Below are 25098 nucleotides of genomic sequence, written 5' to 3'. Positions count from 1 at the left end.
GATTCTCTAGTGACTGGTATAGTGCCAAGGGACTGGCGCAGGGCAAACGTGGTGCCTATTTTCAAAAAAAGCTCTAGGTCTTCCCGAGTAATTATAGACCAGTAAGCTTAACATCTTTTGTAGGAAAAATGTTTGCGAGTGTATTGAGGGACTATATACAGAAGTATGTGACAAAAAATTGCATTATAAGTGACAGCCAGCACGGATTTACTAAAGACAGAAGTTGTCAAACCAACCTGATTTGTTTTTAAACCCTTCCCGCTCCTGGACGTACTATTAGGTCATGGCAGCTGTATCGTTCGCGCTCCATGACCTAATAGTACGTCTCGGGAGTAACGGCCATTTCGGCCGTCCTCCCGACACATACAGGAGCTGTGACAGCTGCTGTCTTGTTCAGCAGCTGTCACAGCTCCTACAGCGGGGACCGATCGCTGTGTCCCCGCTGATTAACCCCTTAAAAGCCGTGTTCTGTAGAGATCGCGGCTTTTTAGGGGTTAAGCTGCCATCGCCGGCCTGCTACGCGATAGCGGCCGGCGATGGTGACTATGGCAACCGGACACCAAACAATGGCGTCCGGCTATGCCATAGATGGAAGCATAGTGGGTCCTGACAACGTCAGGACCCACTATGCTTGCTGTCAGTGAGTAGCTGACAGTTCTAATACACTGCACTACGCATGTAGTGCAGTGTATTAGAATTGCGATCAGGGCCTCCTGCCCTCAAGTCCCCTAGTGGGACAAAGTAATACAGTAAAAAAAAAGTTAAAAAAAGATGTGTAAAAATAAGAAAATAAAAGTTTTAAAAGTATTAAAAGTAAAAATCCCCCTTATTCCCTTATCAGTCATGTACCGAAAAATGGTACTGATTGAAACTACAGTTCGTTACGCAAAAAATAAGTCCTCGCACGGCTTTATTGATTGAAAAATAAAAACGTTATGGCTCTTAGAATAAGGTAACACAAAAAGTGAATGATTGTTTACAAAACGTATTTTATTGTGCAAACGCCATAAGACATAAAAAAAAACTATAAACATCTGGTATCGACGTAATCGTATCGCCCCGCAGAATAAAGTGAATATGTCATTTATAGCGCACGGTGCACGCAGTAAAAAAAAAAGAATAAAAAAACAATAGTAGAATTGCTTTTTATTAGTCACCACGCCACCTAAAAATAGAATAAAAACTGATCAAAAAGCCGCATGCACCCCAAGAAAACTACAATGGATTCCTCAAGGGGTCTAGTTTCCAAATTGGGGTTACTTTTTGGGGGTTCCCAATGTTTTGGCACCACAAGACCTCTTCAAACCGGACATGGTGCCTAATAAAAAAGAGGCCTCAAAATCCACTAGGTGCTCCTTTGCTCCGGAGGCCGGGGCTTCAGTCCATTACCGCACTAGGGCCACATGTGGGATATTTCTCAAAACTGCAGAATCTGGGCAATACGTATTAAGTTGCGTTTCTCTGATAAATCCTTTTGTGTTATAAAAAAAATGATATAAAGAGGATTTTCTGACAAAAAAAAAAATTTAAATTTCACCTCTACTTTGCTCTAAATTTCTGTGAAACACCTAAAGGGTTCATAAACTTTCTAAATGCTGTTGTGAATACATTGAGGGGTCTAGTTTCTAAAATGGGGTATTTGATAGGGGTTTCTAATATATGGGCCCCTCAAAGCAATTTCAGAACTGAACTGGAACCTAAAAAAATAAATAAATGAGGCAATACTTAGCTTCTTACATTATACTGATAATGAGCCGTGCCCACCCCGAGATGACCCCAGTTTTGACCGTTTGTATAAACGGAGACCCCTATTAGACCGTTCCAGTGCCCGGTTTTCCCAAGCATTCACCCCCGAGAAGTGTATTTCTATTGATGAGTCCCTGGTACATTTTAAAGGGAGGGTTCAATTCCGCGAGTGCCTGCCGGGTAAGAGGGCAAGGTATGGCATGAAGATGTATAAGCTGTGCGAGAGTGCATCCGGGTATACCTACAGGTTTAGGCTATATGAAGGGAAGGCCACCCCCAAGCCAGACTGCATCCTGGACTACAATAGGTACATGGGAGGGATGGACTTGTAAGATCAAATCCTGAAGCCCTACAGCGCCATGCGGTGAGGTATAAGAAGCTTGCCAGGCACATCATACATATGGCATTGTACAATGCGTACGTGCTACCTCGATGTGCAGGCCAGACGGGAACTTTCCTGGAATTTCAAGAGGTGATTATCAAGAACCTAATCTTTAGGGACCAAGAAGGGGGGGCACCCAGTACTTCTGGAAGCGGGGCCACACGCATCGTACCAAGGCGGCAACACTTTCCAGGAGAAGTTCCCCAAACTGGCAAGAAGGGAAAAAGTCAAAAGAGGTGCAAAGTCTGCTATAAGAGGGCGATAAGGGATGACACAATATATCAATGTGACACGTGTCCCGAATAACCAGAGCTCTGTATGAAAGTGTTTTAAAATTTATCATACATCCCTTGGTTTATAATTTACCCCAATTTTACTTACCCTGATGCACTCCGCACAGCTTATCCCCCCTCGTCTTTCCCCTCTGAGCCCTGCTGTGTGTCCAGGAAGCTGATAACAGCCACATGTAGGGTATTGGCATACCCGGGAGAACCCACATTACAGTTTATGGGGTGTAGGTCTCTGGTCAAAATGCTCACTACACCTCTAGCTGAATGCCTTAAGGGTGTAGTTATTAAAACGGGGTCACTTCTTGCGGGTTTCAACTGTACTGGTACCTCAGGTGCTTCTGCATACATGACTTCGCACTAGAAAATCCCCAGTAGGCCAAATGGTGGTCCTTTCCTTCTGAGCCCTCCCATGGGCCCAAACGGCAGTTTATCACAACAAATGGGGTATTGCAGCACTCAGAACAATTTGCGCAACAGAATAGGGTATTTTGTTTCTTGTGAAAATAAGAAATTTTCAGCCAAAACTACATATTATTTGAAAAAAATAATTTTGTTTTCATTCCCAGCCCAATTCAAATAAGTTCTGTGAAAAAACTATGGGGTCAAAATGGTCACAACGCCCATAAATGAATTCCTTGAGGGGTGTAGTTTCCAAAATGGGATCATTTGTGGTTGGTTTCTATTGCTTTGATACCTCTGGGGCTCTGCAAATGCGACATGGCACCCGAAAACCAATCCAGCAAAATCTGGACTCCAAAGAACACACAGTGCTCCTTTCCTTCTGAGCCCTCCCATGGGCCCAAACTGCAGTTTATCACCACAAATGGGGTATTGCCGCACTCAGGACAAATTGGGCAACAAAATGTAGTATTTTATTTCTTGTGAAAATAAGAATTTTTTAGCTAAAATGACATATTATTGGAAAAAATATATATATTTTTTTAATTCCCAGCCCAGTACAAATAAGTTCTGTGAAGAAACTATGGGGTCTAAATGGTCACATTACCCATAAATGAATTCCTTGAGGGGTGTAGTTTCCAAAATGGGGTCACTTCTGGTGGGTTTCCATTTCTTTGATACCTCTGGGGCTCTGCAAATGCGACATGGCACCCGAAAACCAATGCAGCAAAATCTGCACTCTAAAGAACACACAGCGCTCCTTCCCTTCTGAGGCCTCCCATGGGCCCAAACGGCAGTTTATTGCCACAAATGGGGTATTGCTGCACTCAGGAGAAATTGGGCAACAAAATTGAGTATTTTGTTCCCTGTGAAAATAAGAAATTTTGATAAAAAATGACATCTTATTGGAAAAAATTTCATTTTTTTAATGTCACAGCCCAATTGAAATAGGTGCTGTGAAAAAACTGTGTGGTCAAAATGCTAACAACAACCATAAATGAATTCCTTGAGGGGTGTAGTTTCCAAAATGGGGTCACTTTTGGTGGGTTTCCATTGCTTTGATACCTCTGAGGCTCTGCAAATGCGACATGGCACCCGAAAACCAATCCAGCAAAATCTGGACTCCAACAAACATATAGCGCTCCTTTCCTTCTGAGCCCTCCCATGGGCCCAAACGGCAGTTTATCACGACAAATGGGGTATTGCCACACTAAGGACAAATTGGGCAACAAAATGGGGTATTTTGTTCCCTGTGAAAATAAGAAATTTTGATCACAAATGACATTTTATTGGAAAAAATGAAATTTTTTTTCATTTCACAGCCCAATTCAAATACGTGCTGTGAAAAAACTGTGCGGTCAAAATGGTAACAACAACCATAAATGAATTCCTTAAGGGGTGTAGTTTCCAAAATGGGGTCACTATTGGGGGATTCCTACTGTTTTGGCACCTCAACACCTCTTCAAACCTGGCATACTGCCTAAAATATATTCTAATAAAAAAGAGGCCTCAAAATGCACTAGGTGCTTCTTTGCTTCTAGGGCTTGTGTTTTAGTCCACGAGCGCAGTAGGGCCACATGTGGGACATTTCTAAAAACTGCAGAATCTGGACAATACATATTTAGTAGTGTTTCTCTGGTAAAACCTTCTGTGTTACAGAAAAAAAAATGAATAAAATTGAAATTCAGCAAGAAAAATGAAATTTGCAAATTTCACCTCCACATTGCTTTAATTCCTGTGAAATGCCTGAAGGGTTAAAAAACTTTCTAAATGCTGTTTTGAATACTTTGAGGGGTCTAGTTTTTAAAATGGGGTGTTTAATCAGGGTTTCTAATACATAGGCCCCACAAAGCCACTTCAGAACTCAAGAGGTACCTTAAAAAAAAGGCTTTTGAAATTTTCTTAAAAATATGAGAAATTGCTGTTTATGTTCTAAGCCTTGTAACGTCCAGGAAAAATAAAATAATGTTCAAAAAACGATGCCAATCTAAAGTAGACATATGGGAAATGTGAACTAGTAACTATTTTGGGTGGTATAACTGTCTGTTTTACAAGCAGATGCATTTCAATTCTGAAAAATGCAATTTTTTCAAAATTTTCTCTAAATTTTGCAATTTTTCACCAATAAACACTGAATATATCGACCAAATTTTACCACGAACATGAAGCCCAATGTGTCACGAGAAAATAATCTCAGAATCGCTTGGGTAGGTTTAAGCATTCCGACGTTATTATCACATAAAGTGAAATATGTCAGATTTGAAAAATGAGCTCTGAGCCTTAAGGCCAAAACTAGGCTGCGCCCTTAAGGGGTTAAGAAGAGGTGAGCAGAAGCCTAGACTGAGGTGCCGCTGTGGATATAGTGTTTTTGGACTTTGCAAAGGCTTTTGACACTGTTCCTCAGACGCTTAATGGGTAAATTAAGGACTATAGGTTCAGAAAGTATAGTCTGTAATTGGATTGAAAATTGGCTCAAGGACCGTATCCAGAGAGTTATGATCAATGATTCCTACTCTGAATGGTCCCCGGTTATAAGTAGTGTACCCCAGGGTTCAGTGCTGGGACCACTATTATTCAACTTATTTATTCTATAGAGTACAGTTATTAAGTCTATAGAGTTACAGTTAAGAGCACAGTTTCTAAGATGACACCAAGTTATGTAGAATTGTTTAGTCAATGGAAGATGTTCATAAATTACAAGCCGATTTGGACACACTGAGTGTTTGGGCATCCACTTGGCAAATGAGACTTAAAGGGAACCTGTCACCAGAATTTCACCTATTGAGCTTTACATATCTCTCACTGGCCGCTGCTATCAAAAGTTCATTGCCATTATCCCCTCTCCTAAACTCCTCCTCAGACTGTAAATAACGGCCTGCAAACATTTTGCGCCTTTTATCGTAATAATCCGGTGTCCCGTTGTGCGCACACACCAGAAGAGGACATCAATGCACAGGCGCAGTATTTTGTGTGCTGGGTAAAGGCGAGGAGCTGTCCATCAAAAGTAAGGAGGCGGGAAAAACTCGGAAAGACTTGAGGAATGAAGATCTGACTCTTTTCAAACGAAGATCTGACTCTTTTCAAATGAAGATCTGACTCTTTTCTGCTCATTTGCATACAGTGTGGAACACTAAAAAGCTGAATACTAAAGCTATAGAGCTGACTAAGAAGACAATTATAGGTTATATAGAAATGATTTTTCACCCACTACCACTCGGTAGTGCTGGTTTAATAGGTCAAATGCTGGTGACAGGTTCCCTTTAAAGAGGCTCTGTCACCACATTATAAGTGTCCTGTCTCCTACATAAGGAGATCGGCGCTGTAATGTAGGTGACAGTAATGCTTTTTATTTAAAAAAACGATCTTTTTTCACAACGTTAGGAGCGATTTTGGTTTATGCTAATGAGCTTTCTTAATGCCCAAGTGGGCGTACTTTTACTTTCGACCAAGTGGGCGTTGTACAGAGGAGTACATGACGCTGACCAATCGGCATCATGCACTCCTCTCCATTCATTTACACTGCACTAGCGATATAGTTATATCGCTATGTGCAGCCTCATACACAAGCCCTAACATTACTACAGTGTCCTGATAATGAATACACATGACCATCCAGCCTGGACGTCATGTGTACTCAGAATCCTGACACTTCTGACTCTTTTCTGTGAGATTTACAGCAACGGATACGAAATCTCGTTTACCTCGTAATCTCGCGAGATTTCGTATCCGTTCCTGGAATCTCACAAAAAAGAGTCAGAAGTGTCAGGATTCTGAGTACACATGACGCCCAGGCTGGATGGTCATGTATATTCATTATCAGGACACTGTAGTAATGTTAGGGCTTGTGCATGAGGCTGCACATAGGGATATAACTATATCGCTAGTGCAGTGTAAATGAATGGAGAGGAGTGCATTATGCCGATTGGTCAGCGTCATGCACTCCTCTGTACAACGCCCACTTGGTCGAAAGTAAAAATACACCCACTTGGGCATTAAGAAAGCTCATTAGCATAAACTAAAATTGCTCCTAACGTTGTGAAAAAAGATCGGTTTTTTAAATAAAAAGCATTACTGTCACCTACATTACAGCGCCGATCTCCTTATGTAGGACATAGGGCACTTATAATGTGGTGACAGAGCCTCTTTAATCTAGATAAATGTAAAGTTATGCATCTGGGTACCAACAATCTGCATGCATCATATGTCCTAGAGGGAGCTATACTGGGAGAGTCACTTGTTGAGAAGGATTTGGGTGTACTTGTAGATCATAGACTAAATAACAGCATGCAATGTCAATCAGCTGCTTCTAAGGCCAGCAAGATATTGTCGTGTATTAAAAGAGGCATGGACTCGTGGAACAGGGATATAATATTACCACGACTAAGGGAGGACATGAATAACTTGTATACATATATGAATGGCCCGTACAAGAGATATAGTAAAAACCTGTTCCATGTACAATCCCCTCAAAAGACAAGGGAGCACTCCCTCCATCTGGAGAAAAAAAGGTTCAATCTCTAGAGGTGACAAGCCTTCTTTACTGTGAATCTCAGGAGCTGGTCACAGCAGGAACAGTAGATGGCTTTAAAAAAGAATGAAAAAATATCAGCTCCTATGTCAATGTTTAGAATTCTAAACCTTCCGCTGGATCAATAGGGGTAAAACAAAGTTCTATAATTTATCCCATCCCTTTAGGCGTTATCCGGTCAATCTCCCGTCGCTTGTGTTAAGGAACTACGGGAGTAAGTGACAGCACAGCGTGATCTCGCGAGATCATGCTGTGCTGTGGATTAAGCTGGACATGAATGAAGAGAAGTGTATGACGCTGATTGGTCAGCATCATGCACTTCTCTTTACTACGCCCTCTTGGTCAAGAGTAAAAAAATGCCCACTTAGGCATTAACCCCTTAATGACCGGGCCATTTTGCACATTAATGACCAAGGATTATTTTTGTTTTTTCATGGTCGCATTCCAAGAGTCGTAACTTTTTTTTTTATTCCGTCGACATAGCCGTATAAGGGCTTGTTTTTTGCGGGACGAGCTGTATTTTGTAATTGTACCATTTTTAGATGCTTACAATATATTGATTAACTTTTATTAACTTTATTTTAGGAGAGAATTGAAAATAAGCAGCTATTTCAGCATTAATTTTCACGTTATAAATTTACGCCGTTTACTATGCAGCGTAAATAACATGTTAACTTTATTCTATGGGTCGGCACGATTACGGGGATACCAAATATGTAAAGGTTTTCTATGTTTTGCTACCTTTGCACAATAAAAACCCTTTTAGAAAAAAATTACTATATTATATTATATAAATAATGTGGCCGTATGTGGGCTTTATTTTTGCGGGCCAATGTGTAGTTTTCATTAGTACTATTTTGGGGTACATAGGACTTATAGATTAACTTTTATTTTATTTTTTATGGGGGGAATGGGAGAAAAGAGAGAATTTTGCCGTGTTTTTTTTGGACGCTGTTCATCCGGCGGTTTAATTAATGTGTTTATTTTATTGGTCAAGTTGTTACGATCGCGGGGATACCATATATGTGCATAACACTTAAAATGCTCATAACTTTGTCAAAAATAAACTTTTAAAAAAAAAAACACAAAACAACACATTACTTATCTACATTAAAGCGCTTATTAGATTAGGTAGAAGATAGGCCAGTTATAAACTGGTGACAGAGCCTCTTTAAAGAGGCTCTGTCACCAGATTTTGCAACCCCTATCTGCTATTGCAGCAGATAGGCGCTGCAATGTAGATTACAGTAACGTTTTTATTTTTAAAAAACGAGCATTTTTGGCCAAGTTATGACCATTTTCGTATTTATGCAAATGAGGCTTGCAAAAGTCCAAGTGGGTGTGTTTAAAAGTAAAAGTCCAAGTGGGCGTGTATTATGTGCGTACATCGGGGTGTGTTTACTACTTTTACTAGCTGGGCGTTCTGATGAGAAGTATCATCCACTTCTCTTCAGAACGCCCAGCTTCTGGCAGTGCAGATCTGTGACGTCACTCACAGGTCCTGCATCGTGTCGGCACCAGAGGCTACAGTTGATTCTGCAGCAGCATCAGCAGGTAAGTAGCTACATCGACTTACCTGCAAACGCCGATGCTGCTGCAGAATCATCTGTAGCCTCTGGTGTCGATGTGTCCTCGCTCGTCTGACACGATGCAGGACCTGTGAGTGACGTCACAGCGTGATCTCTGGAGAACACGGCTGTGTCTGCACTGCCAGAAGCTGGGCGTTGTGAAGAGAAGTGGATGATACTTCTATACACAACGCCCAGCTAGTAAAAGTAGTAAACACGCCCCGATGTACGCACATAATACACGCCCAGTTGTACTTTTACTTTTCAACACGCCCAGTTGTACTTTTGCAAGCCTCATTTGCATAAATACGAAAATGGTCATAACTTGGCCAAAAATGCTCATTTTTTAAAAATAAAAACGTTACTGTAATCTACATTGCAGCGCCGATCTGCTGCAATAGCAGATAGGGGTTGCAAAATCTGGTGACAGAGCCTCTTTAAGATAATGTAAACTTACAAGGACTCCGGTTTACCTGTAGTCTTTTGCAATACCCCAGATAAGACATTATCATTTAATGGCATATAGTGCCACATGACAAACTCAGCTGTTGTATTCATACTGCAGGCTACATTATGTGATTTGTCATTTGCAAACATCTCAATATCACCCCTAGTTGTGGCCCAAAGCAATGTGTCTGCACAAATTAGGGGCTATGCTAGGACTGAGCACAGGCCCTACCTGAGCTACAATGTTTTTATTTACACTGTGCTATTCAACAACTTGCAAAGTACATATATGCTTAGACTCTGCTGTGACTGCAAACCCAAAGAGCAACAAGACCCCCCATTCCCCTCACTAAGTGTGTCAAGAGAAGTGGCACTTTCTGCTGACTGGATGTACCAACATGGCAACTGTTCACACTGAATATTTTGCTGGCGGAAAAATCTGCCTCAAAATTCCTTCAGGAATTTTGAGGCAGATTTTGACCTACCTGCACTCTGTTTGGCGTGTATTTTGCCGCGTTTTTTGGCCATGGCCATTAAGCGGCCAAAACCGCTTTCTCTGCCTCCCATTGATGTCAATGGGAGGTTAGAGATGAAAACGCCCAAAGAAAGGGCATGCCGCTTCACCTTCCCGGGAGTGTTTTTTACCGCTCGCTCGAAAAAACTCCTCCGCCTCCCATTAAAATCAATGGGAGGCGATTTCGGGCATTTTTGGCACTGTTTCTAACGCGGTTTCCACATCGAAAACAGCACCAAAAGACTCTGTGTGAACTAGCCCTTATGAGGCAAAGCAATTCTAAAGTCAACCCTAAATTCCCAACCCCAATAGCGCAGTGAATCCATTACACCCAGGTGACCTTATTGTAACTTATACAGATGTTTCCTTAAGTTTTCTCTTGGCTCGACATATTCCGAGAGGAGTGGCGTGAGTTGACATAGGCTCCCATGTAAAAAATAAAACGTATACCTCCTACGAATGCCTCCAACGGCTGCTATTTGTCATATTAAAAAAAAAAAAACCTGTTTAATGTGCTGTATACTTTCTACGAAATTCAAGCAAAGGTAGAGGGGGGCACATTCGTACAATACTGTGTGATAGACCAGAAAAATGTAGCACAAAAGACACATTTTTTTATTGTCTACAAAATTCTGATGGTAACGGACATCATCCGGCCGTTTGCATAGTCACAGCCTTCACTGTGCACAATCATTATAAGCTGTGGTGTAACAACTTTATGTTACAGGAGTTATAAATGTCAGTTACGAGGGACTTCTGCTTTGTAGTCATTCCTGATGTGTTCAGCTGAATGATTGCGGTGATACCTAACAGGAAGTACAAGATTTCGACAATGCTCACTCTTATTAACACTATCTTCCCCCTTTCACTGGAGTTTTCTCTGGTTATCTTGAGGTGACTGCAGTCCATCTGCAAATTCTTATCCATCAATACACACACACTATATATATATATATATATATATATATATATATATATACTACCGTTCAAAAGTTTAGGGTCACTTAGAAATTTCCTTATTTTTGAAAGAAAAGCACAGTTTTTTTCAATGAAGATAAAATTAAATAAATCAGAAATACACTCTATACATTGTTAATGTGCTAAATGACTATTCTAGCTGCAAGCGTCTGGTTTTTAATGCAATATCTACATAGGTGTATAGAGGCCCATTTCCAGCAACCATCACTCCAGTGTTCTAATGGTACATTGTGTTTGCTAACTGTGTTAGAAGGCTAATGGATGATTAGAAAACACTTGAAAACCCTTGTGCAATTATGTTAGCACCGCTGTAAACAGTTTTGCTGTTTAGAGGAGCTATAAAACTGACCTTCCTTTGAGCTAGTTGAGAATCTGGAGCATTACATTTGTGGGTTCGATTAAACTCTCAAAATGGCTAGAAAAAGAGAGCTTTCATGTGAAACTCGACAGTCTATTCTTGTTCTTAGAAAGGAAGGCTATTCCATGCGAGAAATTGCCAAGAAACTGAAGATTTCCTACAACGGTGTGTACTACTCCCTTCAGAGGACAGCACAAACAGGCTCTAACCAGAGTAGAAAGATAAGTGGGAGGTCCCGCTGCACAACTGAGCAACAAGACAAGTACATTAGAGTCTCTAGTTTGAGAAATAGATGCCTGACAGGTCCTCAACTGGCAGCTTCATTAAATAGTACCCGCAAAACGCCAGTGTCAACATCTACAGTGAAGAGGTGACTCCGGGATGCTGGCCTTCAGGGCAGAGTGGCAAAGAAAAAGCCATATCTGAGACTGGATAATAAAAGGAAAAGATTAATATGGGCAAACGCACACAGACATTGGATAGAGGAAGATTGGAAAAAAGTGTTATGGACAGACGAATCGAAGTTTGAGGTGTTTGGATCACACAGAAGAACATTTGTGAGACGCAGAACAACTGAAAAGATGCTGGAAGAGTGCCTGACGCCATCTGTCAAGCATGGTGGAGGTAATGTGATGGTCTGGGGTTGCTTTGGTGCTGGTAAAGTGGGAGATTTGTACAAGGTAAAAGGGATTTTGAATAAGGAAGGCTATCACTCCATTTTGCAATGCCATGCCATACCCTGTGGACAGCGCTTGATTGGAGCCAATTTCATCCTACAACAGGACAATGACCCAAAGCACACCTCCAAAAATAGGAAAATAACTATTTAAGGAAGAAGCAGGCAGCTGGTATTCTATCTGTAATGGAATGGCCAGTGCAGTCACCAGATCTCAACCCCATAGAGCTGTTGTGGGAGCAGCTTGACCGTATGGTACGCAAGAAGTGCCCATCAAGCCAATCCAACTTGTGGGAGGGCTTTCTGGAAGCATGGGGTGAAATTTCTCCCGATTACCTCAGCAAATTAACAGCTAGAATGCCAAAGGTCTGCAATGCTGTAATTGCTGCAAATGGAGCATTCTTTGACGAAAGCAAAGTTTGAAGGAGAAAATTATTATTTCAAATTAAAATCATTATTTCTAACCTTGTCAATGTCTTAACTATATTTTCTAGTCATTTTGCAACTCATTTGATAAATTTAAGTGTGAGTTTTCATGGAAAACACAAAATTGCCTGGGTGACCCCAAACTTTTGAACGGTAGTGTATATATACATAAATACAAACAATCCAAGGTCTAGCAGCACTGGTCACATCGTTTAGGTACAGATCCCAGGGATTTGTCTATCATCCCCAAATTGACAAGAAAAACAGAACAATTGTAAGTGTGGAAAAGTAGAGCTTTATTAGCCCCAATGCAATGTTTCGGCTCAATATCCTAGAGCCTTTCTAGAGGCTTGCTTGAGAAAGGCTCTAGGATATTGAGCCGAAACGTTGCATTTGGCCTAACAAAGCTCTACTTATATATTACTGTACAACATTTTTAGGCAGTTGTGGAAAAATAATGCAAAATAATAATGCTTTTACAAAATAGAAGTGCTAATTCTTCTAGGTACAGTCATGGATTTTGTAGGATTATAGTCAGATGTATGATTAACCAATTATACCAAATAGGTGATAATGATCATCATTTTCATATGTAGGTTGAAACACAGTAATTAACTGTAATGGAAACCGCTGTGTAGAAAGCTTAAGGCCTTATTCACACGAACGTGTTTAACGTCCGTGATACGCGCGTGAAAATTACGCGCATCACACGGACCTATGTTAGTCAATGGGGCCGTTCAGACATTCCATAATTTTCACGCAGCGTGTGTCCGCTGCGTAAAACTCATGACATGTCCTATACTTGGGCGTTTTTCGCGCATCACGCACCCATTCAAGTTAATTATTTGCTACGGAAGTACTTCCGTGTGTCGCGAGTGAGTCGCGCAACAGTAGATAAAGAAATGAAGGAAAAAATAAAAGTACTTCCTTCATTTATTTTACTAAACATCAAAACCGCGTGTCATAAGGATGGCATATGCGTGAAAATCACGCAGCCACGCAGCAAACACTGATGACACACGGAACTGCATTGCGCAAAAAATGCACACGTTCATGTGAATAAGGCCTAAAACTGGGTGAGGAACAGCCAAACTCTCATACAAAGGTGAGGTTGTGGAAGACTGTTTCAGGTAACAGGTCCACCATTGCAAGACTGAGCACAGCAATGACACAAGGTTGTTATACTGCATCCTCAAGGTCTCTCCCATGCAAAGATTTCAAAGCAGACTGGGGGATTTAAGATGTGCTGTTCATGCTCTTTTGAAGAAGCACAAAGAAACGTTGAGGACCATAGATGCAGTGGTCGGCCAAGGAAATTTAGTGCAGAAGATCAAAAACACGTCATGCTTACTTCGCTTCAAAATTGGAAGATGTCCAGCAGTGCCATTAGCTCAGAACTGGCAGAAACCAGTGGGATCCAGGTACACCCATCTACTGCTTGGAGAAGTCTGGCCAGAAGTGGTCTTCATGGAAGAATTGTGGCCAAAAAGTCATACCTTCAATGTGAAAAAAAGCCCAAGTGACTCAACTATGCATGAAAACATAGGAACTGGAGTGCAGAAAAATGGCAGCAGCTGATCTTGATTAAGGAGTCAAAATTTTTAATATTTGGCCCTAACAGCAGAAGGCAGTTTTTTCGGCGAAGGCCTGTAGGGCAGTACAATAATGAGTGTCTGCAGGCAACAGTATGGCATGGTGGAGGTTCCTTGCAATTTTTGGGCTGCATTTCACCAAATGGAGTTGGGGATATGGACAGTATTATTGGTGTCCTCAATGCTGGTAAATACAGGCAGATACTTATCCACCATGCAATACCATCAGGGAGACATCTGATTGGCTCCAAATTTATTCTACAGCAGGTCAACGATCCTAAACATACAGTCAATGTCATTAAGAACTCTCTTCAGCGTAAAGAAGAACAAGGAGCCCTGGAAGTGATCATATGACCCCCACAGAGCCCTGATTTCAACATCATCGAGTCTGTCTGGGATTACATGAAGAGACAGAAGAATTTTAGGAAGCCTACATCCACAGAAGATCTGTGGTTCGTTCTCTAAGATGTTTGGAACAACCTCCCTATCGAGTTCCTCCAAAAACTGTGTGCAAGTGTTCCTAGAAGAATTGATGATGTTTTGAAGGCAAAGGGTGGTCACACCAAATATTGATTAGGTTTAGATTTCTCTTCTGTTCATTCACTTTGCATTTTGTTATTTGATAAAAAAAACTATTAACATGGCTATTTTTGAAAACATTTTCACTTTGCAGCATTTTTTCCACAACTGCCTAACACTTTTGCACAGTACTGTATATTAAAGTGTCCTTCTGTTATAGACTAAACAGCTGCCATGAAGAGTTGAACTTGGTCGGCCACAAAATAGGTAAGCCCTACTGTTCAACTGTCCATCCGCAGGTATCAGAGGATATGGTGTGCCAAAAAAAAACCTCCCAACACCACCAGCGTGAATTTGTTGTGCCAAATTCTGACTCTCCCATCAGCAGCGTGCAACATACAGTAAATCTTTATTCATCTGATCAGACAATGTTTTTCCACTGCTCAGTGATCCAATTGTTGCGCTCTTTTTCCCCACTGGAGTCTTGCCTTCCTGTTTCCCTTAGAACTGGACATCTGCTGTTATAGCCCATCCGTGCTAAGGAACGATGAGTTTGGACACGTTAGTTGGAACACCAGCATTGTCTTCGGCTGCAATTTGCTTGATTGTGTATAGCCTGTTTTTCAGAACGATTCTTGACATCCTTCTCTGACTCACACATTTTCTTGCTAGTTTACTTCTTTAATTTTATTATTAAGATATTATTAGGTATATTGAGGTTGTTCCACAACTAAAATATGCATAAAGAGCTATTGGAATCCCCACCCCCTTTACCAGCAGGAAGGGTTATGGAGCTGTGGGCCCCATGTGCCCAAGGCTTTAAAACATGACTCTAATCCCTGAATGGTCAGTCTGTCCCTGACATATACTCATGGATTGCGGTTTCTACAATTCCTTAATATTTCAGAGGTTAATCTACATTTCCATTACACTTAAACACACACAAGGAATGAAAAAAAAAAAAAGCATTGCATAAAGGTTTTAGGGCAACAATTTTAACCTCAACAATACTATTATTCTCACCATTACTATTAAACTCAGGTACTTTTTGTTGGCTATCATTGAGGAATATCTATCTATCTATCTATCTATCTATCTATCTATCTATCTATCTATCTATCTATCTATCTATCTATCTATCTGTGTGTATATATATATATATATATATATATATATATATATATATATACATATATACACACAAATATAAAGAGCACAGAAGCAGCACTCCAAAAAAATTGACCTCTGGGACCCGCACCTATCACTAGAACGGGCCCCCCATTCCCCATGCTAGCTTACTCGCTCCACTGTCTCCCGGCCACTTCCTGGTTAGGTGGTCGGCAGTTTCGGAAACAGCCAAGTGCTCGCTGAGCTACGCTGTTTCTGGAAGTCGGTAGCTTCGAAAACGGTGTACATGGTCGAGTTACGGAAACAGCGTAACACGCTGAGCTACGCTATTTCCGTAACTCCCATAGAACTGAATAGTAGTTACGGAAACAGCGTAGCATGCTACGCTGCTTCTGTAACTGCCATTCACTACTATGGGAGTTACGCTGTTTCCATAACTAATCCATGTATTGCAGTATATTGTACCAGCGATCTAATGATCGCTGGTTCAAGTCCCCTAGGGGAAATAATAAAATGTGTAAAGAAAATAAATTTTAGATACATTTTCAGGAGTGTAAAAAAATATTAACAAAAAGTAAAAGAAAAAAACTTTTCCCATTTTTCTCCATGCACAATGTAAAAAACAAAAAAAAAGGAATGAAATAAAAAGTGAAAAAAAAAAATCATATGTACCAAAAAATGATTTTTCCCTATTTTCTGTTGTCTAAAACCTGGATGCGTCTTATGGTCAGGTGCGTCTTATAGTCCAAAAAACGAATGTGTGTATATATATATATATATATATATATATATATATATTATTTGTTCAGTTTACTGATTGTTGTGTTTCTAATATGCATATGCTTTCTTCTGCAGGTACACAATGGCCAATTGCTCTTGCATTCTGTGGTGCATATTTTGGATTATAGTCCTGATTTTCGTGGGTTGGCCACTGAGTATCTTCTTTGGAGCTCTGTATGGGTTTTTGGCACCTCTCACAACCTGTGTGGGACTGGACCAGGTGACGGACTTGTTGCTCCAGGGGGTTAACTTGGGCAGAACCTGTGCAGAGTATGCACGTGCAGGCAAGTCCCTTTGTTGAACTGAAGATGTGGACCCTGAACAACTTGATCAAAGCTTCATCTCACGTCAATAAAACGTATTAGACGCAGAAAACCCTTTACTTGTCTGTACAGTGATATTACCAACTTTTCTGATGAACACCACCGGTCGTATCTGAGGAGTGCATTGTTTGAAGGGACTTCTCCAGATGGGGTTTATATGTACCTTTGTATTACTTGCCATGCTTTTTTCTTCAAATATATTAACAACTGTCATTTGTATAACTTCATTCTAAATAATAAGATTATTGGCATCAGTCTTCTTGATTTTTTTTTCACTTTTCATTTTAAATTGAGCCTTATAAGCATAGAAAAAGAAGGGCACTCTACAACTTTAATAGCAACCAGGGAAGAAAAAAATGCACACAAGTCCAAATCCATTTTTTTACTGCAAAAGCATGACCATTTAGCCGCATAATGGACCTGGAGAAGTTTAGTATAACCGGTTCCATTGGTAGGTCATGATTAAATAGGACATTAAGCAGTAAACTGGGGCCCTACCTCTGTCTTCTACCTGCCTAAAAATCTAAATTTTGTAAGTAATAATTGTGGATAGGTGATAAATATCAGATTGGTGGGAGTCCAACCGCAGGAGTCAGAGCCCCATCAATCAGATATTTATTACGCATCCCGTGGATATTTATCACCTATCCTTTAAATGGAGCATCTTAGAGTAATATAAAAAAGGTCAGACTGTTTCTTTTCTGTTGTCAAATTCACTGCGGGTAATTTAAGAATGGCTGGACGCCAGTATTATGGTGTTAAAGTGTCACAAGTTACCACGCAGGCCAATTTGGCTAATTAATTGGAGACTTTTTGCCATTTTCCACAGCTCCAGCAACCCGATAGATTTACCATTATTTACACCACAAACTGGTGTAAATTATAGTGCAGACGTACACCATCTAATAGCTTGCATAGATTGCACTCTGCGGTACACGGACAGTCCAAGTTGCGGCAAATTTATTAAGAGGCGTGCACCTTTTGATGAATTTGTCACATCTTACTCTACCTTCCTTCATAACACCTACGAAGACAAATGGGCCAATAATTGCATATAGCAAAATAACTTTGAACTGTGCGACTAGAACTATCAACACCTATAGAATAAATCACACAGAAATTAATATCCACAAAATACATATCTTTATTAGAAAAACCATATAGTTAAAACAATACATAGCGGTCACATTATCCATAAAAATGTTGATCCCCACATAAGTCGGGTCACAACCTCAATATAATAAAGTGCAAAAAAGAGGACTGGTAACTGTATCGCAAGATGAATATGGATGAAAGATCATCCAAAAATATAAGGAATTAATAGAAATACAGTCCAATATTAAGGAGGTATACAGACCAGAGCTATGAGGGAATCCAACCCCAATACGCGTTTCGCACGTAGCTTCTTCCCTGGAAGACCACTATGTATTGTTTTAACTATATGGTTTTTCTACTTTCCATCAGTCTAAGGTCTTATTCAGACGAACGTTGAATAAGTTTGTGTGATGGACGTTAAAACAACGGCCGTCATACGGACGCATGTATTTCAATGGGGCCGTTCACATGGCCGTTGTTTCAATGGACCGTGTGAAGGGTCTGTTGAAAAATAGAACATGTCCTATTTTGTTCCAATTTCACGGATACCTCCATAGACTCATGTCTATGGGGATCTGTGAAAACGGAACCCGCACGGGGAAACTCGGACGTGAAAAATAAAGTTTTACACGTCCGAGTTTCCCCACGTTCGTGTGATTCTGGCCTTAGAATGGCTTATGAAACGCCAGTCTTAACATAAGCCAAGATTTACTTCTAGAGGTTTACTAAATATTCCACGCAGCATACATAATTGTTGTTGAGACTGGTCATAATAGATTGATAAGTGATTGTCAATGCGGTTGCGTGGCAACATAATACGACCGCAACACAACAGTCCCAGAAACCGCAAACCTGCTTGATTTTTTTGTCACAGGTCGCACAAAACTTTGCCATCATAAATCTCAATGTAAGTTGTATGCAACATGTCTCCAATTTGTTTCTTTTTTTTTAAAACCCAAATCGCACCTCTAACATAGTCACGCAACAGCAAGTCGCAGAAGACTTGTATGACCCTTGATGTTGAGAGACCAAAGTTGTCGTGTCGCCCTAGTCTGAAGGGTATTTCCAGTTTTAAATAATGACTTTTTGAAAATTTCCAATATGCTATATGCATTGATTCCGTAGCATTTACAAGATCTCTGCTTGCTGTCAATGAATAGGTACATTCTTCTGTTTACATCCAGAAGCTGAAAACTGATATAATACTTTGAACAGTTCAGAGTTTGCAACAATTATATCCAATAAGCTACACAGCCTGAACTCTAAAATTAACCATTTTTCCTATTCTGATGCATTATAGCAAATTATCAGGATAGTAGAGACATTTGTGCTGCTGATAGACAGAGCTCACAGAAGATTGATTAACTTCCTGTTTTAATTCAAATGAATAACAAGATGATTTAAGGAAACATATTTACAAAGAAAACCAATATCTTTCCTTAACTAAAGCAAACAAATAACGAAAGGATCCTTTAAATATTCAATGGCTGACATTCTGATGCCTGTCGTCCACAGTCAATGTCCAGCTGAACAAACTGACCACAGGTGCAGACATGTGCAGAGAACAGGTGCTCGAACAACTGCGTGTTCTATATCCACACACAGATGGATTCTGAAAATTAACCCTTTGTGACCAAGTAATTAAATGACAAACACATGGCTTTGAAACTATTTCTTACACTTTTTAAACAGTTACTGTAAGGTTGAAAAACAGCACAGGTCCATTGAAGGGGTTTTCCAGACAGTAAAAATGTATGGCCTATCCTCGGGATAGGCCATCAATAGTTGATGCGTCAAGGTCCGACACCTGGGACCCCTGCCGATCAGCTGTTTTGAAGAGGGTGCCGCTCAGACCCCGACCCATCAGCTATTGATGGCCTATCCGGAGGATAGGCCATACATTTTTACTGGCTGGAAAACCCCTTTAAGTCCAAAATATAATCCTACTGTGTTAATCTAGAAGAAGGCAAAGCCCCCATGAGGCTAATGGCAATTGCCCCAATAGGGGAAAAACTCCTCTCCGATTCCAAATATGGCAATCAGAATAAATCCCTTCATCAACGTCCCAACTCCAGAATCTAGTACTCATAACCTGCAATATTATATTTTTCAAGAAAGGCATCAAGGTCCTTCTTGAACTTGTTCAAAGAATCAACCATCACGACATCCTGTGGAAGAGAGCACCATAGTATCACTGCTCTAAGGCTGGGTTCACACGACCTATTTTAAGGCGTAAACGAGGCGTTTTATGCCTCGAATTGCACCTGAAAACACGGCTCAAATACGTCGGCAAACATCTGCCCATTCATTTCAATGGGTTTGCCGACGTACTGTGCCGAGGACCTGTAATTTTATGCGTCTCTGTCAAAAGACGGCGAGTAAAATAACAGCGTCGTCAAAGAAGTGCAGGACACTTCTCGGGACGTAATTTGAGCCATTTTTCATTGACTTTACGGCCGTAATTGACGCCTCGCAAAACCCGAGTACGAGCCATTACGTCTGAAATGCAGGAGCTGTTTTCTCCTGAAAATAGCTGCGTAATTTCAGCCATAATTGTCGTTATAGTGTGCACATACCCTAACAGTAAAGAATCCCCATCTATGATGGTGGTGAATTTTTTTTTCCTCTAGACGTATAGAATGCCACACTTTTTCTTGTTACAATCCTAGATCCTATGTTACAGTCATTAGAAAGATCTCTGTACTGCCCAATTATATATTTGTAATAAGATCGTCCCTTAGCCATCTTTTTTCTAAACTGAATAGCCCCAAGTTTGATAGCCTTTCTTGGTACTGCAATCCGCCCATTCCCTTAATTGCCTTGGTCGCACTTTTTGCACCCAATCTTTGACCTGAATTACAATGTTAAAGAAGCACTTCCAGCAAAAAATTATTTGGGCCCTCCTATTTATAATTGAGGTGACATAAATGATACTGTGGTTAGAAAACTCACCAATGACTTCATCTTGTAGTTTCAGCCTCCGTTCTGAGCTGCCAATCAGACATATGACCCCCACTTGGTCTTACTGAATCTTAAAGCCTCTGCTGTGTGGACAGAAAGTCAGTCTCTCTATTCATTCCTATAGGAGCCTCAATGTGAGTCTTAGGGCTTATTCAGACGAACGTGATATACGTCCATGCAACGCGCGTGATTTTCACGCGCCCCGCACGGACCTATATTAGTCTGTGGGGCCGTGCAGACAGTCCGTGATTTTTAAGCAGCGTGAGTCCGCTGCGTAAAACTCACAACATGTCCTATATTTGTGCGTTTTTCGCGCATCATGCACCCATTGAAGTCAATGGGTGCGTGAAAATCACGCTCACCACACGGAAGCACTTCCGTGGGATGCGCGTGATTCGCGCAACAGCAGTCAAAAGTATGAATGAAAACAGAAAAGCACCACGTGATTTTCTGTTTACAAACATACAAACAGAGTGTCATAATGATGGCGGCTGCGCGAAAAGAATGCACCATATGATCATGACACACGGAGCTGTTAAGTGCCTTTTGCACACGCAAAACGCCGCATTTTTTGCGTGCGCAAAACGCCTACGCTTGTGTGAATCCGGCCTTATAGAAATGAATAGAGAGACTGACTTCTGGACCACTCCGTAAACGCTGTAAGATTCAGTTAGTCAGAGCGGGGGTCATGTGTCTAAGCGGTAGCCCGTAATGGAGGCTGAAAAAACAAGATAAAGTCATAGGTGAGTTTGCAAACCACATTATGGTTTATGTCACCTCAATTACACACAGGATGCCCAAAGCATTTTTGCAGAGAATGTTTCTTTAAACCCTTCGCACACCACAACATGCTATTACGTCCTGCTGCGGGGGGGGGGGGGGGTGTGATGCACTCATACACAGCAGGTGTCAGCTGTGTTTTACAGATGACACCTGGGACTAATGAACAAGAACAGCGATTGCACTGTTCCTGGCTGTTTAACCCCTCAAATGCTATGGTCAATCACGATCGCATCATCTGAGGTGTTAAAAAGAGGGTACGGATACGAAATCTCGCGAGATTACGAGGTAAACGAGATTTCGTATCCGTTGCTGTAAATCTCACAGAAAAGATTCAGAAGTATCAGGATTCTGAGTACACATGACGTCCAGGCTGGATGGTCATGTGTATCCATTATCAGGACACTGTAGTAATGTTAGGGCTTGTCTATGAGGCTGCACATAGCGATATAACTATATCGCTAGTGCAGTGTAAATTAATGGAGAGGAGTGCATGATGCCGATTGGTCAGCGTCATGCACTCCTCTGTACAACGCCCACTTGGTCGAAAGTAAAAGAACGCCCACTTGGGCATTAAGAATGCTCATTAGCATAAACTAAAATCGCTCCTAACGTTGTGAAAAAAGATCGGTTTTTTAAATAAAAAGCATTACTGTCACCTACATTACAGCGCCCATCTCCTTATGTAGGAGACAGGGCACTTATAATGTGGTGACAGAGCCTCTTTAAATGTTACTAAACTATTACAATATACCATTATTTAACTCGCACGGTGAACACTGTAAAAAATTAAAAATTCCTGTTTTTTTGGTAAAATTAGTGGTGATCAAAAAGTTGTATGTACTAAAAAAATGGTACCAATTAAAACTACAGCTTGTCCTATAAAAAATAAGCCCTCACACCGCTCGATCGGCGGAAAAATAAAAATGCTACGACTCTCAGAACGTGGTGAAACAAAACATTTTTTTTTAACAAATAGATTTGTTTTTTTTTAAAGTAGTCAAATATAAAAAAAAAACCTAGATAAATTTGGTATCACCGTAATCGTATTGAGCCGCAAAATAAAGTTAAGTTGACATTTTTACCGCACAGTGAACACTGTAAAGACAAAACCCAAAAAACAAAGGAGGAATCACAGTCTTTTCCAAGTTGAGACTGCAAAGAATGTTTTTTTTCAGTTTCCCAGTACATTATATGGTACTTTAAATGGTGCCAATAGAAACTACAACTCCTCCCGCAAAACATAAGCCCCCACAAGACTCTATTGACGGAAAAATAAAAAAGTTATCGCTCTTGGAAGGCGGAGAGTGAAAAACAAAAATGAAAAAGCAAAACATGTCTCAGTCCTGAATGCCACACAAAAAAAATAAAAAAATGCAAATATTGCCATTTATGCCCTAACTTGCCATAATGATATAATAAGCTCTCTAACTAATGTATAATAACTACACTAGTAATGGATTTATTATTTTATTTCCACTCCTGGCATTAGCTAAAAAAAATCTTCTTCAAAAGCTGCGTGTGTGAATCCAGCCTAAAGACAAAGTTACAGAGGCGAGAAGCACAATCAAACAATTGAAATTATCTTTCCTTGGAACTTAACTCCATTGTTGGTCTTATGATCCTGTTTTTGGGCACAGAAAGTAATGAAATACTTCACATTTCAGCACAATCACAAGCCTAAAAAAAATAAAAACTCCTTTAATTAATATGAATGACAGTACAGTAGCTTCAGTGTTCGGCACTGTCTAACGTGTTTGGGGTTATCTCAAGTGTATGGCCACCTTTAGAGCATGCAGCCGGGATCATAAAATGTGACGCTACCATACCTTTGTGATAATGCTAAATCTGCTAAAAAATGTTTTTTTTAAAGACTTTACTTTTTAAAGAGGCTCTGTCACCAGATTTTGCAACCCCTATCTGCTATTGCAGCAGATAGGCGCTGCAATGTAGATTACAGTAACGTTTTTATTTTAAAAAAACGAGCATTTTTGGCCAAGTTATGACCATTTTTGTAATTATGCAAATGAGGCTTGCAAAAGTCCAAGTGGGTGTGTTTAAAAGTAAAAGTCCAAGTGGGTGTGTATTATGTGCGTACATCGGGGCGTTTTTAATACTTTCACTAGCTGGGCGCTCTGATGAGAAGTAACATCCTCTTCTCTTCAGAACGCCCAGCTTGTGACAGTGCAGATCTGTGACGTCACTCACAGGTCCTGCATCATGACGGCCACATCGGCACCAGAGGCTACAGTTGATTCTGCAGCAGCATCAGCGTTTGCAGGTAAGTCGATCTTACCTGCAAACGCTGATGCTGCTGCAGAATCAACTGTAGCCTCTGGTGCCGATGTGGCCGTCATGATGCAGGACCTGTGAGTGACGTCACAGATCTGCACTGTCACAAGCTGGGCGTTCTGAAGAGAAGAGGATGTTACTTCTCTTCACAGCGCCCAGCTAGTAAAAGTAGTAAACACGCCCCGATGTACGCACATAATACACACCCACTTGGACTTTTACTTTTAAACACACCCACTTGGACTTTTGCAAGCCTCATTTGCATAATTACAAAAATGGTCATAACTTGGCCAAAAATGCTCGTTTTTTTAAAATAAAAACGTTACTGTAATCTACATTGCAGCGCCTATCTGCTGCAATAGCAGATAGGGGTTGCAAAATCTGGTGACAGAGCCTCTTTAAGATTCGTTCAAGAAAAGTAAAAAAAAAAACAACACAAACCTATGGTACACTTACAGTACCAGCAGCACAAGAATTTACAAGTTCAGAGACAACAGGGAGAATCTGAACAAGAAAATGGAAGGAAATTTTCTAGAAATTAAAAATAAAAGTCAAGAAACACACACACCTACACACACTCCAGCCACACTTATATCAACTATTAGTGCACACAGGGCGGCCATCGGGGCAGTATGGCTGGTACTGCCATCAGGAACCTGGCTGCAAATAGTAAGGAAAGGGGCCCGTCGCTGTCGTCCGTTATTTATTAATTTGCAGCAAACAAATACAGCCCTACGGGGCCACTCCGGGCACCACAATTCCCCCATTTTCCACCCTTGCCCTAATAAAATATAACAAAATGGCCACTGAGCAAGAACCTTCTTGGACTTTGACTTTACAGTCTCAGTGCCAACTTTCCTCTTTTCCTTTCCCCTTTCTTCTTTTTTTTTTATACCAATGGCACTTATTTTTAAGTTGATATACTTGTTTTGCTCTAAGAAGACACATGCATTAGGTTCTGATTACTTTAGTTACACGTGTATTTGTATTTATTTAGAGGGGGGGGGGGCAATTTAGACTTTTGCTATAAGGCCCTATAATTTATTCGTACATATTTGGTGGGAGGGAGACTCAGGGAGCTTCTGAACCTGCTGTTCCATGTAAATTCTTCTGTACAGGCAGCAGGTTCAGTTGTACCCTATTTTATATATATATATATATATATATATATATATATATATATATATATAAAAGGATTTGTCACCAGTTGTCTCAGTTATCTTCCCCCCCAAAGGCAATGCCACCTACTCAGCCCCCCCCCTGCAGACCCGAGACCCCCTACCAGGTTGTTTTTGCCTTAAACTCCACAGAGCCCT

The 25098-nt window shown here is 40.7% G+C and overlaps 1 long non-coding RNA gene across 1 annotated transcript in view; it reads left to right on the top strand.

Annotated features, from left to right (window-relative positions):
* The window catches only part of LOC142664481 (uncharacterized), a 40420-nt gene extending 23512 nt beyond the window's left edge, over nucleotides 1–16908 (top strand). Inside the window, exon 2 of the long non-coding RNA XR_012851288.1 lies at nucleotides 16407–16908. This is a non-coding gene — a long non-coding RNA (uncharacterized LOC142664481). The remainder of the gene's footprint in view (nucleotides 1–16406) is intronic.
* The last annotated feature ends 8190 nt before the right edge of the window (nucleotides 16909–25098 follow it).

The sequence above is a fragment of the Rhinoderma darwinii genome, chromosome 12 (genome assembly GCF_050947455.1).
Source record: "Rhinoderma darwinii isolate aRhiDar2 chromosome 12, aRhiDar2.hap1, whole genome shotgun sequence".
NCBI classification, from domain to species: domain Eukaryota; kingdom Metazoa; phylum Chordata; class Amphibia; order Anura; family Rhinodermatidae; genus Rhinoderma; species Rhinoderma darwinii.
This window is presented reverse-complemented; position numbering and strand designations above follow the sequence as displayed.